This window comes from Phalacrocorax carbo, chromosome 2 (genome assembly GCF_963921805.1).
Source record: "Phalacrocorax carbo chromosome 2, bPhaCar2.1, whole genome shotgun sequence".
Classification (NCBI taxonomy): domain Eukaryota; kingdom Metazoa; phylum Chordata; class Aves; order Suliformes; family Phalacrocoracidae; genus Phalacrocorax; species Phalacrocorax carbo.
Genome location: NC_087514.1, coordinates 27,368,019 through 27,382,787, shown reverse-complemented (window position 1 = coordinate 27,382,787; position 14,769 = coordinate 27,368,019). Strand labels below are relative to the sequence as shown.

The 14,769-nt window shown below is 39.8% G+C and overlaps 1 long non-coding RNA gene across 1 annotated transcript in view; it reads right to left on the bottom strand.

The window, feature by feature from the left end:
- LOC135312293 (uncharacterized) overlaps positions 1-14,022 on the bottom strand; it is a 52,027-nt gene extending 38,005 nt beyond the window's left edge. The window contains exon 1 of the long non-coding RNA XR_010371859.1: positions 13,697-14,022. This is a non-coding gene — a long non-coding RNA (uncharacterized LOC135312293). The remainder of the gene's footprint in view (positions 1-13,696) is intronic.
- Between the last annotated feature and the right edge of the window lie 747 nt (positions 14,023-14,769).

Below are 14,769 nucleotides of genomic sequence, written 5' to 3'. Positions count from 1 at the left end.
CAAAATGAAGAGCGTGCTGCATATTGTATTAAAGCCCTATAAAAAGCAAAGACAAAGGATACCCTCAGAAACACCACCGCTGATATCAGTGGAGATAATATTGACCTTGCTGTACTTGACCTTGAAGCCTAAATTTTAAAATTATGATCCCTCACATTTTGACTGGGATCAGACTTGAGTATGACAGTGTCTGTTGTATGAAAATTAGGGTATTTTTACAGGCAAAATCCCATTTTTACATGCAAATCCAGCAGAAACTGAACAGGTTTTGTATCTGGATACTTTATAGACCGTCTACTTGTGCCAGTGCTTAAAAATGACATATGTACATGATGTGCCAGTGCAAAACCACATTAAACAAGAAGCCTGATGTTCTGCTGATAATCTAACATTTACTCTACTTGATACCCTTAACACTTATACTCATTTTCAGCACTGCATAACTAAAGTCTCTTGAAATAAAACTGAAAATGAAATAAAGTTGAAAATGAAATAATCTCAGTGCAAAGTCGAATTAGGAAAGAATCAATAAGTATTAACATTTTAAGAAATAACCAGGAGAAAACCAGCAAATTATCCCACGGAAAAGAGATGATATTAATACAAATGGATAAGAAGCTAATCAAGAAGAGGAATCTGAACACCCACAGAGGAGTTTGCAAGCTGTCCTAGGTTTATTTCATTATTACGAATATAGAGAAAATATCTGATGAAATACGAATGCAAAAATCTAAAATCCCCTTCTACTGCTATATGACTAAAATCATAAGCAGCCAGATTATGCAGACCTGCCAAGTGAAGGCTTCCAGTTATTTCCTTCTTCACAGCACATTGCATTCTTATACCACAGAAGTACTCAGCATGGAGCAGATCTGCAGCCGTTCAGTGGCCTCCAGCTTCAAGATTTCTCCCAGAAAGCAAGACGCAACAGATGTACCTACAGTCTTGCTTTGAGGCTTTACATTGCGGGGCAGATTTTGCACCAGACAAAACCTATGTTTTCTCAGGCATCAAACGCTCATCTCCAAAATTCAGACCTGGGCCTGTGAACTGCAGGTGGTCTATGCCAACTCCAAAGAAATTGTTTAGGAAGTAGAGAATCTTTTCAGAATGATCCAACCCTATATACGATTTTCCTAGCACCTCAGAACAAACATATTTTTTCTCACTTTGGAGGAAAATGGGTTGAAAGCATCTGTTTTTCATGCCATCACACTTTTTTAATTTAAAGAGCAAAACCAGAAATATATAGCGGAACTAATATGGGCCACAGTCTTTTTACACTTACATGTACTATCTGTAACTGGAGCAATAAAACTTTCGAAAACAAACGACCTTTTTTATGTCTACTTTTATTTGTCTACCGTTCAAATAGTAAAGAAAGTCTATAAAATAGTTCTACTCTGTAACTTGTGAAGTTAAATCCAACTCACCAAAATAATGAAGGAACAACGTTCTTTTAAAAATAGATCCGGTTGTAGCTTAATTAAAGAAGTTAAATACATTCCATTGCTATGAGGCACTTCAGAGCAACACACAATTTATTATCCGGAATTAGTCAGCGGGTGAAAAAAAAAATTTAAGTTTAATGCTTACTGCTATGGATTAAGGTAGTAGAAGTGTAGGATGCTACCAATGTATTTTGTTATTTTTAAGCCATGCTAGTGATTAGTTTCGAGCAATTATATGCAAAGACAAGGAGTTGCTTGCTTGGATTTTTTTTTGTTAATGCAGATAATTTCATTGTATTTCATCTATGTATTTCAAAATATAAAAATATGGTAAAATATTTCAAGTCAGTATGCTTTAACTGTTAAAATATTATTTCTGAATAGTTTCCTTTATGCATTGAAAATACTTTGTATTGGGGTTGTTATGAGCAGTATTTTACTTATCATCTGGCATTATATGATTCGTGTATGCAGTACTTATTGTATATTACTCAGATGAAATGTCTATGTAGAGGGCCAGTATAACTGTAATATGGTCTACAGCAAGGCAATACCAGGCAAGAGACACTAACTGGCCACCTCACCAGAGGTATGTATGTACCAACGAGGCACCAGTCCTGGCCATGGCTGAGGGTCACTGATCAGCCAACCTCTGCCCATGCCAGAGTACAGACGCTATGTATGTGGGACTAGCCGGCCAAAAAAGATTACTTCACAGGTCATGTGCTATGCAGACCTGGTTTAAGTAGTTTAATAAATAAAATTAGCTATCATTGAGTGGATAGACAGACTGTTGATGGTTTCCCGACTAAAAAAACTGCTGACTAAATCCGACCACAATTCCAGCAACACAAAACAACACTCCATTTACCCAAAAGCAAGATTAGGGGTGTTTGTCCAAAACTTTAACTTACAAATTGGAGTTTGTCTTCCCTTTTCATTACTATGATACCAGGACTATTCACTGTGGAAGGTTTCTAATTATGTGCACAAATACACCCAAAGCAGCCCAAAGTTTGAACAAGACAATGCAGTGGTTTACTGTTGCTTTTCTCACTCACTAGAGAAGAAGTGTGGGTGGATCAGAGAACTCCACTGTGACTTTTTTTAAAATTATTTGTATCATTTTAGGTGAATTGTGTAATAGTAAGACATCTGGGGATGAGAGGGACAAGTGTTAAGAGGGAACATACCCAAAGGTATGAGTAGGAGTTACAATGCAGATTTTAAACTCATGGTGGTACTGTATGCAGAAAAAACTAACAATTGTGAGTCCAAGAGGAAATATAATGTTACTGAGGCAAACATGCCAAGATGGAAATAATCAAAACAGAAGCTGTTAAGCACTAACTCAATGCAGAAATTATTCACTGCCTGAAAAAGGGCACTTCCATGAACTATCACAGAATCACAGAACCACAGAATAGCTGAGGTTGGAAGGGATCTCTGGAGGCCATCTAGTCCAGCCCTCCTGCTCAAGTAGAATGATAAGTTGCAGAAAGTGTGCAATAAAAACCCAGAAAAGTACAGAACCCTAGTTACAGAGGAAATAATTGAATGGAAATCTCAAGGAATAGCACAAACATGAAAAATTACATGGCAAAAATTCAAGACCAGTAATGGCTGATGCATACAGATGATGTGTCATAATGGTTTTTGCCTAGAGAGAAGGGCTTGGCTTTGCCAAAATCTACCTTCCGACTTTACAAAAAAATTCATTGCATTCCAGCAATACGTGATTGGATTGCATAAAGGTCACGATTATCTGCTGAGCCAAATGGGAAATGCAGATGAGACACCAGTTTCCTTTGATGAGCCATCCAATAACGTCATTGAAGAAATAGGCACAAAATCCGTCATCATCAAAACTTTGGGGAATGAAAAAATGTGCATTACTGTAATGCTGGCAGTGTTAGCAGATGGTATAAAATTGCCACCGTATGTGATCTTGAAGCGGAAAACAATGCTGAAGGACCAGCTGCCTACTGGAATAATTGTTAGGTGTCAAAATCAAGGATGGATGTCTACAGACTTAATGAAGGATTGGCTGAACATCGTTTGGAACAGGAGACCAGGTGTGCTGGTATGCAAAAGGAGAATGCTTGTCCTAGGTATATTCAAAGGGTATCCAGCACCAGCAATGAAGACCATCATCAGAGAAATGAATGTCGCTCTTGCAGTTGTACCAGGAGGAATGTCACAACTGCAGGTGCCTGATGTAGTAGAGAACAAGCCCTTTAAAGAGTGTTTGTAGTCCTTATGGCTCTTGGCAGGGGATCCTGCTGTAACTCCTACAGGGAAGATGAAATCCTAGTGCAGCACTGCTTTGTCATTGGATTAAGACAGCATGGGGTCAGATAAATCCAGAAGTTGTCACTGAATGGTTTAGGAAATACTGTATTTCAAATTCTGTGAGAGGAACCAATGATGATTTGATTTCAAAGAAGAAGCTGAAAGTGGTGAAGATACTGAAAGTGGGGAAGAAGTTGAAGATAAAAAGAGTGACAGAGATGGAAATGATGGTGCCAGATAAAAGAATCTAAACCGCAGTAGTAATATACCACAAGAGAAGAAAACAGACTAAATTCAGACAAATGAGTAAAAAGTTTCTATCCTTATTGTATGCTGGTTACAGATATGTAATAAACTTCTCTGTTTATGACCTTTTTCTTTAGGGATGTTATTTTAAATTCAGCACCATTCTCCATGCGTAATATGAGATATTGTCTGTAACTTGAAAATGCTAGGGAATAATTTTAATAGGCAGTACTCTGAGAAAGCAGTATTAGATGAGGAAATCTGAGGAGCTAGCAAAAGCAATTTACCAATCTGTTATGTAAATAGAGCATTTGTCAAATTATTTAAAAAAAAAAAAGCCAACAACAAACAAAATTTTCAATTGTACTGCTATTGGACTGAATGAAAAATTCCCCAGGCTCAGAGGAGGCAAGGAGGAGGATCTGTTGTGAATAAGGGTTCAAAGTCTGGCTCATTGTTTTAACGTAAGTGTTGACATTCAGCAAAACCCAAGAAAATAACCCAAATATTGCTTTGGCAACACTGAAATGAGAGACAAAATAGCAAGCTAGCCTGGCTCTCCCCACTCAACACCAAAACCAATAGACTTGCTCTTGTACACCTCCATTTCTGAAAATGTGAAGATCTGAAGAATCACAGAGGAGTTCACAGATCAGGCTGCTTCAGAGGCAGCTGGAGAAGGAAGTTACCTCCAAGGCTTTGATCCTCATTGGTACCTTGCCAGAAGAGTTCCAGCTCTTGTGTCTTCACTTACTGCAGTGAGGCTGTTGTCTACAAGCAGCAAATCTAGAAGGTTAGAGCTGAAAGCTGTGAACGTCTGCCCCTGGAAATCCATAGCCAAGGCACATCCCAAAGCTGTGCTGTAGGAAAGTTTAAAAAGCCAGTGGCCAACTTGAAACCGAATGCCTATCTGTGCTGGCAATGGATTTGTGAGGCAGCCCTCTGCAGCGGGGAGCACTGTGCTGTTGTCTGCACTGGAGAAAGCAAGAGGCAAAGATACCAGCAACAAGGTCAAGAAAAGACAAGCATGAGCCAACAAAGTCTTTCCACTGACTTCAGTGGGTTTTGGATCAGGTCCCTTGCAAATACTTTCTATCTCAGCAGTGGAAAATTTGGATGTTTAATATTATTTTCTCTTTTTCTTTTTTTAAATATTCTCAGACTAAAGATTTCCAGGCATACAGTGCTTTTCTCGTTGCTGTGTGGAGACCAATGGCCTTTTGCTGTGAAATGCGCTTGTGTTATAACTGGTTCCCCAGTACATTTATCTCTTCAGCTATATATTGCCTTATTTATCCATTCCTATCAGCTTTTCATTTGTTTTTCTAAACATTGGTGTTGACTGTAGAGAAGCCAAGAAAATTCAAGGCAGTTTCCAAAGCTGATCATTTTTTCTTTCTTTTTGTAATGAAGACTCCAAACCAGCACTGACGATTTAAAAATGTATGTCTACGGTTTATAAGCAAATCGACTTCCCTGCCATTCTGTGATGGAGCCTTACAAATCACACAATACCTGTCACTATTTTTCGGATATTTAATAAATCTGGTTCAATGATTTTCTGACAATTCTCCACCAAAATTATTCAGGCAGCCTGAGTCCCTCATTTAAAAAAAAAAAAAAAAAAAAAGTTAAAAACAATGCTGTATGGATTCAATTTTGAGTCAATAAATTGTTGATTAATCTGGCTCATGGTGTGTATAAACTCAGGCTTAGCTCTAATGGTAATCATCTCCAGAGTGGCATACAGCTGCATGCTTTCATTTCACACCAAGGGAGCAAGGATTAAATCCCTAATGGAGAAGACATATAAACAGTTTTAGTCTCTGCAACAAGTACAGTCCCCATGGCAGCATATTTGTGAACGTGTGGAGAGGAAGGAGGAACTGGTTTAAAAAATAATAATAATAATCTTCACAAGGTGAATGAGGACAACAGAAATAAGTGAGGGAGAAACCTAAGCGGAGCAGGGCAATAAGTTTAGCAGGGTGCATTGCATCGTTAGGCACCTACAGCAGCCACACTCAGGTGGCGTAGCGTGAAGTATCTCCTGCTCTGAGTGACAACATATGTACGGTGACAGTCTGAGACAGTGAGCCGTTATGTGCACGCTGCTGATAGCCGTAAACTTCTAACAGCTATGCGTGTTCATTAGCATGCCGCCCTGACCATTAAGTGGTTCTGTAAAATGCGGTTTTACCCAGACCCTTATTTTCCACCATATAATCTTCCCAAAGCAGTCCCAAAATCTCTTATATAGCAGTGTTAAACACAATGTATTTGTAAAGCTTTCTTTTTTCTTAGAGAATTTTAATCCCATTTATTGGTAACTAGCTTTTAAAATGACATTTTTCCTTACTGCATTTAGCTTAGTCCAAGGGGAAAAAAAAAAAAAAAAAAAGATGCCAGATGTCACGGGGCCAATAAGCAGGTGGGCCGAAGCTTCTGTACCAATTCAAACTGGCACTGCATCAAACCTGGTGGGTATAACCTTTAATTCAGTGCTTCCCTGGCACCAGATCTAGTGCCATCTGCTTAGCTTTGCTAAGCTGTGCTTGTTTCTGTGCAGGGACGATGCCAACAATGCAAACTGTCTCCTACATGTGCAGGGAATCATCGGTGCAACTAGTTTTTCAAGACCCATATGGTGGCATCTGCAAATGTACACTGTCAGCATTGCTACTTGTACCACCCTTAGTGTTTAAGAATGGAAGGAGAGAGCCCTGCTTTGCAATTCACATCAAGCTGAAGGGATATTCTCTTCCTCTGCATTCCTGTTCTTAAGGGCAACTCCAGGAGGAAGGGACGATGTAGCTTTTAAAGAGGAAGCAGTTTAGAAATCAGCATGGGAACTGGGGGAAATCAAGTAACAACCGGGGGAAAAAAATGATGATTTTGCTGAAACCCTCTTAACTCATTGCCTGAAAGCATCCCCCGTGTAGTTAGAGACAAAAAAATTCACTGTATCTTGCCTCTTGGGGTTATGAAATGTGTTCATTTCCCAGCTGTCACCCCAAGACATGGACACTTCCACGTGGCAGGAATGGGTGCCGTTCTGTTGCCTCTTCTCCATGAGGTGGTACCCTTAAGGAGAGTACAGGTCAGGGGGACAGGGTGGGTAGAAGCTGGCTCCAGCACAGCTATTTTGGTGCTTATTCCAAGCATTAAGGATAATGGCTACTGGCATGGAGTAGGGGATGAAACCCATGTGCAATGATGAGCAAACCCAGAGCTAGCAAAACTCCCTCAAGCTCTCCAAGTTAAGTTTCTCTTTGTTAGAGAGTAGCAATACCTCCTTCCAAATGCAAGGACAGTGGAGTGCATGGAGTCATGGCCAGCCAATGCCTCCTCCTTCATCTCCCCTGCCTGCTGACATGTGCCATCCTTGAGAGCGGAGGCTTTGCAAGTGCTTTGCGGAGCCGGCAGGTGGGCATGGCAGTTTGGAGGGGAAGGGCAGAGCAGCACCATCCTTGCTCGCACCTCTGAGCATTGGCGTGGCTTTTTTCACTCCTTCATAATTTGGTCACTCAGACATCCCTGCTGGCTCTGATATGTTACCACCTATCACCAATGTCAGTAAGCAAGATCCTGACACGCTGCTCTGCCAGCCATCATCAAAACACCTCTGTGCGGTCAGGGAAAGTACATGTTGACCATAAAGAGCAGCTCTCGTTACTGCAAAATGATTAATCGCTCTCACAGAAGGCCAGAAAAATTTGCACTGAAGAATTTGAACAAAGCCGCTTTCTTTGGATTGCAGACGTTGCGGTGGAATGGTTAAATACAAACAAAAGGGTTTTTTTCAGTAGAATAATTTTCCACATTTGACTTCACAGAAATTTTCTATTGATCTAGCAGTCTTCAAAAAATCACATTTATATAGAGCATAACTCTACCTGACAATGGAGCCTTAAAGCAAATCCTTCTTCCCTTGCTCCATGTTCCTCTGATCCCCACATAGTGCTGTAACATTTTTAAATAAGGAAAAGGTTAACCCAGCAGTTTGGGAATTATGAAGCCTGTTGCCATTTTCCTTTGAAACCTCAAGCAATTCTCTATTTCTACAATAACAACGGCTCCCCCCTCCTTCCCCCTCAGTGTCATCACCCTCCCACGGCATGAGCATTATAGCCCTCTCTGGGTCAAATTCTGCTTATAGGGCAAAAAGGGGGTGAAATTTATTATTTATTTGCACAGAAGTTATGAACCTTCACTCATTCATGGCTTAGTTTCAAGATGTTTGGGTAGAATATGTAACAAACTATGCCAATATTGCTTTGTTTAATTTTAATTCTACCAGCCAGGTTGTCTTCCCTTTATTTAGTGTAAGATAACTTCTCAGCACCAAACACAGCTGCAGGTCATGTCACTGGTAATGAATGAGGACTTTTTAGTTGCTGTTATGAACTTGTAGATAGCTTTTAACTGTGACCTTTAAATTACACTAGTCCAGAACCACCTTTTTTTATTTTTACGCTCCACATGTTCCTTTCCTTGACATTCTATCTTCCAAAAAATTCTAATTAAAGATTATAACTAATAGAAATTAAAATTTCCTTTGTGGAAGGGCCAGTCTCTTTTGGGCAGAAAGATCAAGTAGAAGAAAGATTTATTTATTCCTTTGATACATTAACAAAGAATTTATGCCACAGTAATCTGGCTCTGAGTGTTAGATTACTATTTCTTCCTCTAAAACAGCTCACCATGATTGGTATACAATCTACATGAAATTTCTGAAGGTCTCCTCATCCCATGCACTTCCACAAACAGACAAACAAGAAAAAATTTGCACTTCTTGTAAGTTTGATATGGATGCTGCTGGTGCATCGCAGAAAACAGTTGATTGCCCAAATCCACTGCTTGCACTGTTAAGCGGCATTTTTGTTTTTACAAGGAAAGATTACTTGCAAATACTCCCTCTTGTGATCAAAGCTAGAAAACCAATGGAATCATTTCCCACTGGTTCAAATCTTTCTGACTGACATTGTTCGGGTGTTACAAATAGCCTGCATACAGGATTTTTAAGCCCTTCCATTATTTGGTCTTGTAAAAGCGATGGTTGCCTTTCAGAGACATTAAAAAGATGCTCATTCATCTCCTGATGAAGCATTGCATATGCTGAACTTCATATTTCATTTCATTACTCATGTGAAGAGGACATATTTAAAAGGACATATTCTTTTCTCCTTTCCCAGTTGATAAGACCATATTTTAAAATCGCATAAGTTGGTGAGTCTTCAAGGAAATAAAGGAGCCTTTAAAACAACAACAACAAAGTTCCTTTTTTTTCACTTTAGTGTCTTCACTGAGGATTTTTTTTTTTTTACTGTAAATCCCTTCAACCTTGAATTTCACCCATTGACCAAGAATACCTGCTGGACATTATGAGGTTAACAATACAGCACCTGCCTTAGACTTTCCAGAAGACTGATTAAAATGCATACAAATATCTAAAAAATCAAAATGAAGTATGTAATCCATGTTTTAAAGGGCTGTTAAGCTGCCTTTTTCTGCTTAGCCCAAAAGAAATGCTGGCCTTAGAAAATCCATTTTAACCCTAATAAATGCCACCTGAGTCCTCATTCAGAAAATCCAAGTTTGCAAAAATCCAGCCGTATCTCTTAGCTGGTATTTATTTTTTAAAAAAAAAATGTTAATTAATCTCCTAGCTGTGCCTTGTGCAGGTTTAAGACTTAAATTTAATGTCCTGATGTTTCACTGATAGTTTACCATCACTGTGTTACCCATTGTTTACCTCACTGTCCACTAGATACGCTCCATCATTTATTCTGTTGTCAGTCACTGAGAAGAGGAATAACATTTCACAAATCAAATATTAGGAATGGTGGAACACACAGTTTTGATGAAGAGATAACGTGGGTTAGAGACAAAAAAGTAGTTAAGGAATTTAGAAATGAAATACCTAAACTTTGACTAATTTATGGAATTTTACAGAGCTCTGGTTGCCCTCTCCAGCTACCCGAGGCAAATTAAAAAGAACCATGATTGCTTATGCGTTTCGATGTGGAGACCAAAAATATGAATGCACCTGATTTGCTTCTGTTTCTAATAATTACTACACGAAATGTATGTGCACTATTGCGCAGTCAGTAGGGAGCCTCTACCCTGAGCTACAACAGACCATGTCTCTGGAGGATCCCAGCCCTACATGTCACTCCAAGACCGAGATCCTGCAAAAGTTTCTGTTCCTGCTTCAAGAAGCTCCAACACAAACTGCTGCCAACTCTTCATATTGATCGCTCATTGCTATTTAATGGATATCTCCTCAAATGCTTGTTTTTTTCCCCTGAAGACATTTTTATTTATTGTTTTGGTTTAAGTATGTCTTTCACACTCCTCTCCTTGCACTCCAGTTTATTTTACTTTGGGCACCAACAAACAGTTGTTCTTTTCTAGAGAGGTTTCTCTGTTTTTTTTTCCTGCATAGGTTGCTCCTGAACTTTCTTCTAAAGTGCTTGAATCAATAAAAAGCTTTTGTACCTTATTTTATTACACATAGCTACATCATCCAAATACCAATGTATAACTAAACCTGTAAAGTAACACTCATGGCTTGGCCAGTTTACTTCCAGGGTCCTCAAGGCTCAGTGACAAAGCACCGCACACTCTGGAGTAAGAAATGATCAATAGAACGTGCCCCCAGTATTTTTGTTCATCTCACTTGATTATGTCAAAACATTCATATCAAATTATTTATTTCTTTCCTGTCAACAACAGCTTAACCTCGGTTTGTCTTCGCTTATAAAGGAAAAAAACCCACAGAATCCAAGTAGAAAAGAGCAGACAAGGAAAGGCCCCTTGGCCCAAGCTGTGCTAGAGCACCAGACTGGCATTTTGCCGTAAACAACGGCCAGGGTAAAACCCTTTAACGTTTTTCCACATTCTGCTGAATGCTGTTCTAGCGCATTTTCTTCAGGGGCGTTATAAAGCACATGCAAGAAATGGTTTCTGGGTTTTGTGAGTTCAGGGGACGGTAAGGCTGGCTTCCTGTGAGCAGGGATGACCTTTCTAACACATTTATTCTGGCGTACCAGGGGCTGAATAATCTGAGAGACAGACATAGAGCACATATAAATAAAAGAATCACACAGAGGAATATGAAAATTCCCATGCAAGATATGCCTTTTACAACATGTTAACCCTTTCTGCAGAGAATTTATGGACAAAGAAGTTGTGTTGAGAGCTCCAGTCATCTGTGCTAACCCTGCCATAACTTCATCCATGTGGAGTGAACTATGTCTTCAGCAATGTCTGGAATGTTCCCACATCTGCTTAATTTATTTCAGAAATGCCAGCAGTGTCACAAAAATGTTCATCTACACAGGCTTGTACAGGGTCTGAAGCTCTAATAAATATTACTACTTATTAATCAGTGACATTCATTTTTGTATGTTTAAACCGATTAAACAAAATGAACAACAGAGACAAGAAAAGTATAATCCCCACTGCCATTACATTCCCATTTAAACAGATGTTTCCTTTCCTTGTTTTATAGACTGGAAGAAGTAAATTAGTTGCAGAGTTTGACAACACATTTTTTACAGCAGCTTACAAACTATTTAAAATCACTAAGCAGGAGTATTAACATTACATTTGCTCCAGGGCTACCATAGTGGTGAAAAGGCTTACAGGCACTTCCCTAAAGCCTATGAATGATTCAAACCCACTTTATATGCAAAATCAAAATACATGCCCTCTCTCAGATATTACATGCTATGCCTATCTGTGAGAAGGAATACCCACCAGCATGTAAAGTATAGCCTTTATTTTTATTGAGTAGAATTCCAGCTCTGAATGGGATCAGTTACCAACCACTATGGAAGCATATAATCTCTATTCTCAAAGAATTTATACTAGGACTGTAAATCAAAAGGCCAAAGGAAGAGAGAGCCCATAAACAAGAGTACCAGAAAACCAGGAGAGGCTGTAGTGTCCTAGCACATGTTTAACCACTGTCAATTTTTAGACAGCTAGGTAGGTACTGATCTTATCAGGGTGTGTGATTCCACCGTGATAACATTCCCAATTGGCAAAACCAGTCCCTGCTTACTCAGTTCATAACCATGCCTCACACTGGCAAGATTTCTGTCCCCACCCCAAAAGAATAATGGCATCATACCACCCTGGGAACCAAAATATTAGCAAAAAAATATTTATTTGGTGTGAGGGATGCCTCTCACAAAGGAAGTGGCGTTTTTGAAGTGCAGTTGCACTGCCAAACTATTACAGAAGATCATTGAAAAGCACAGACTGAACATATTTATATACAAGGTAGATTCCCATTCTCCCAAATGCACATCTTTCAAAGAATACGCAAAAATCTTGCATTTAATTCCTGGCCTCACATGCAGCAGACGTTGGGCTAGGTTGTGTACCAAACTTGATAATGGAGGCACATGAGTAAATATGCAAAGGCCAGGCTGATCAGTAAGAGTTTGCACAGAGGCGAATGACTCATTTCTAGTATGCATGAACAGGGAAAGATCTGGGCTGAGGAAACAGTGAGATAGAGTTCTTTTGCAGATGACTGAAGTATTGTGACAAATTAACACTCTCCCTCTTTTCCTGCAAGCTACGTCCTCATGACCTTTGGTGAAGCAAGTGAAAGGAAACTCTATCCTGCTGCAACTTCAAAACCCCTGCTGCATCATAGTAGCACATAGTGGCAAGGACTACCTGATCTATCGCCCTACACACCCCGAGGATGCAAATATGCTCTTAGCTCAAAAGATGGAATCAAAGATCAATAACATCCAGTCTGCATGCATCCTGAAGCACATGAGATAAACCACAGCAGTGGAGACAGACCAGACCAGAGACATCCACATTATGCAAGTGGAATAAATAGCTATTTTTTTCCTCAGATCAGAAGTTTGCTACACTGAACAATGAATGCCCTTTTTACTGCTTTTATCTTTCCCAACTTTGGAACTCCAGGATAGTCTCAAAGAACCAGACAAGAAGCCTCTGCATTGCATGTAAAAGCTTGTTCAATGCAAGGAGGAGAGATACTGTGGAAGAATAATAGGACAATTATGTCTCAGAGAAATCTCCAGACAATGAGGAAACTCAAACAGGCTAAACCTGTTGGCAAACACTTTCTTTTGTGCCCCTCCACAATTGTGCTGCTTGGCCCATTAGGGGATTGGCATCAAAATTCAGCCTTCTGCCCTACCTACCCACCTGGAGGTCTGCATTAACCATCTCACAATATGCTTCTGAGGAAGATGCAGGAGATAAAATATCTGTTCCTCACAGAAGAAGATTCATATCAGTGAGAATACAACCACATGACCGAGCAGATGAAAAGACTGGGACACAAGATTCATGAACAGAGTCAACACCATGTAGGACAAGCTGAAATCTGTGGAACATAAATTCAGGAGAACCATGCAGGAGAAGAATACCATCTTAAGAGAGAGAACAGATGAAAAGCACGGTTTAAGTTATAGCAGGAACACAAAAGCAGGAAAGTACTGGCCCAGCTAGCACAGACCAATACATTTGTAAATCTGCCTTGATATATTCCAGCTCTGGATTTGAACTTGATATTACATCTAAAAGAAAGGCAAAAAATAAATAGCATTTCATTGGTTTGAATGAAAATATAATACTCAGGAAATGAAAAGTGAAATCTGACTTAAAAAACTGACTGTCCCACAGACAAATAAATACAGATCACATACCTGCAATTTAAGTTTCAAATCCCAAAGTGACTCTAGCATTGCCAGCACAGGGCCTGAGAAACCCGCAGTGCAGCTAAGTGCTCTACATGAACCTCTCCCACAGCTCTGTAGGTTTTTATCCAAAGAGAAGCAGCAGTGAGAGGAAAAGAAAGTTGAAGTACATTGTGGGTGTTGTTCCAACACAGGGCCAAACAATCACCTGTAAATGATTAAAAAAAAAAAAATCCAACAATGATAATGACAAACAGGAAAAGAAATTGAAAAGCAGTTAAGTGGTGCACTCTGAAGTGTCTCCGCTGAATTATGATAAGTATGTATTAGCTGCAGTGTGTTTATCTATGTCCACAAGAGAGGATTAGCTGCAAACATTCTTCTGAGATAAACCAGAACTATTTGGTGCTGGCACTGTTAAATTTTTGTGATATGCAGGTGTTTGGAGTGTGTGTGCAGCTTCCTCATTGGTTTTGATCCAGGTATTTCCACTGAGAGTATTTTTACGCGCTAAATGTGATGAGGTACGTAGAATAATGGCAAACACTCCATGCATCTAGCAAAAATAGCTTTATTCACATTGAAGCTTAAAATAGTTTTGTGTGTTAAGGGCAATGAATGTAAACACCCACTTTGTCAGAAAAATTTGGGGTCAGTGAATTTCACTCGCTTCTAGCTGGCAGGCATCCCCACAGGCTGAGTAGTGCAATGCTTCTTGCAGATGGACGAGAGCATAGCTACCCCGTTTCTAACAGCAGAGAGGGCACGGTTTGAGCAGGGATTTAGGGTAGGTGGGAGATGCAGTCCTGGGTAGAAAGGTGGGTGGAAACAGTCCTCTGCAGAGTCTGGTATCTTTGCAACGTACCGGTGCTGCAGCAGAGCTCTTCACCCCAGCCCACTGCCATTTCTGTCCTGCTCCATATGGCCTCATGCCAGGTCGGGATCTGCTGTTTGTCACCTCCCACCTCTTCTTGTTCCCAAAGCTCTTCAGCTCAGCTATCCTCCAAGGGCCCAACTTTCCTAACCCTCTTGATGAGACAGGCCAGTAAGATTTCTCTAGTGACTTTGAAAGGCACCTGCTT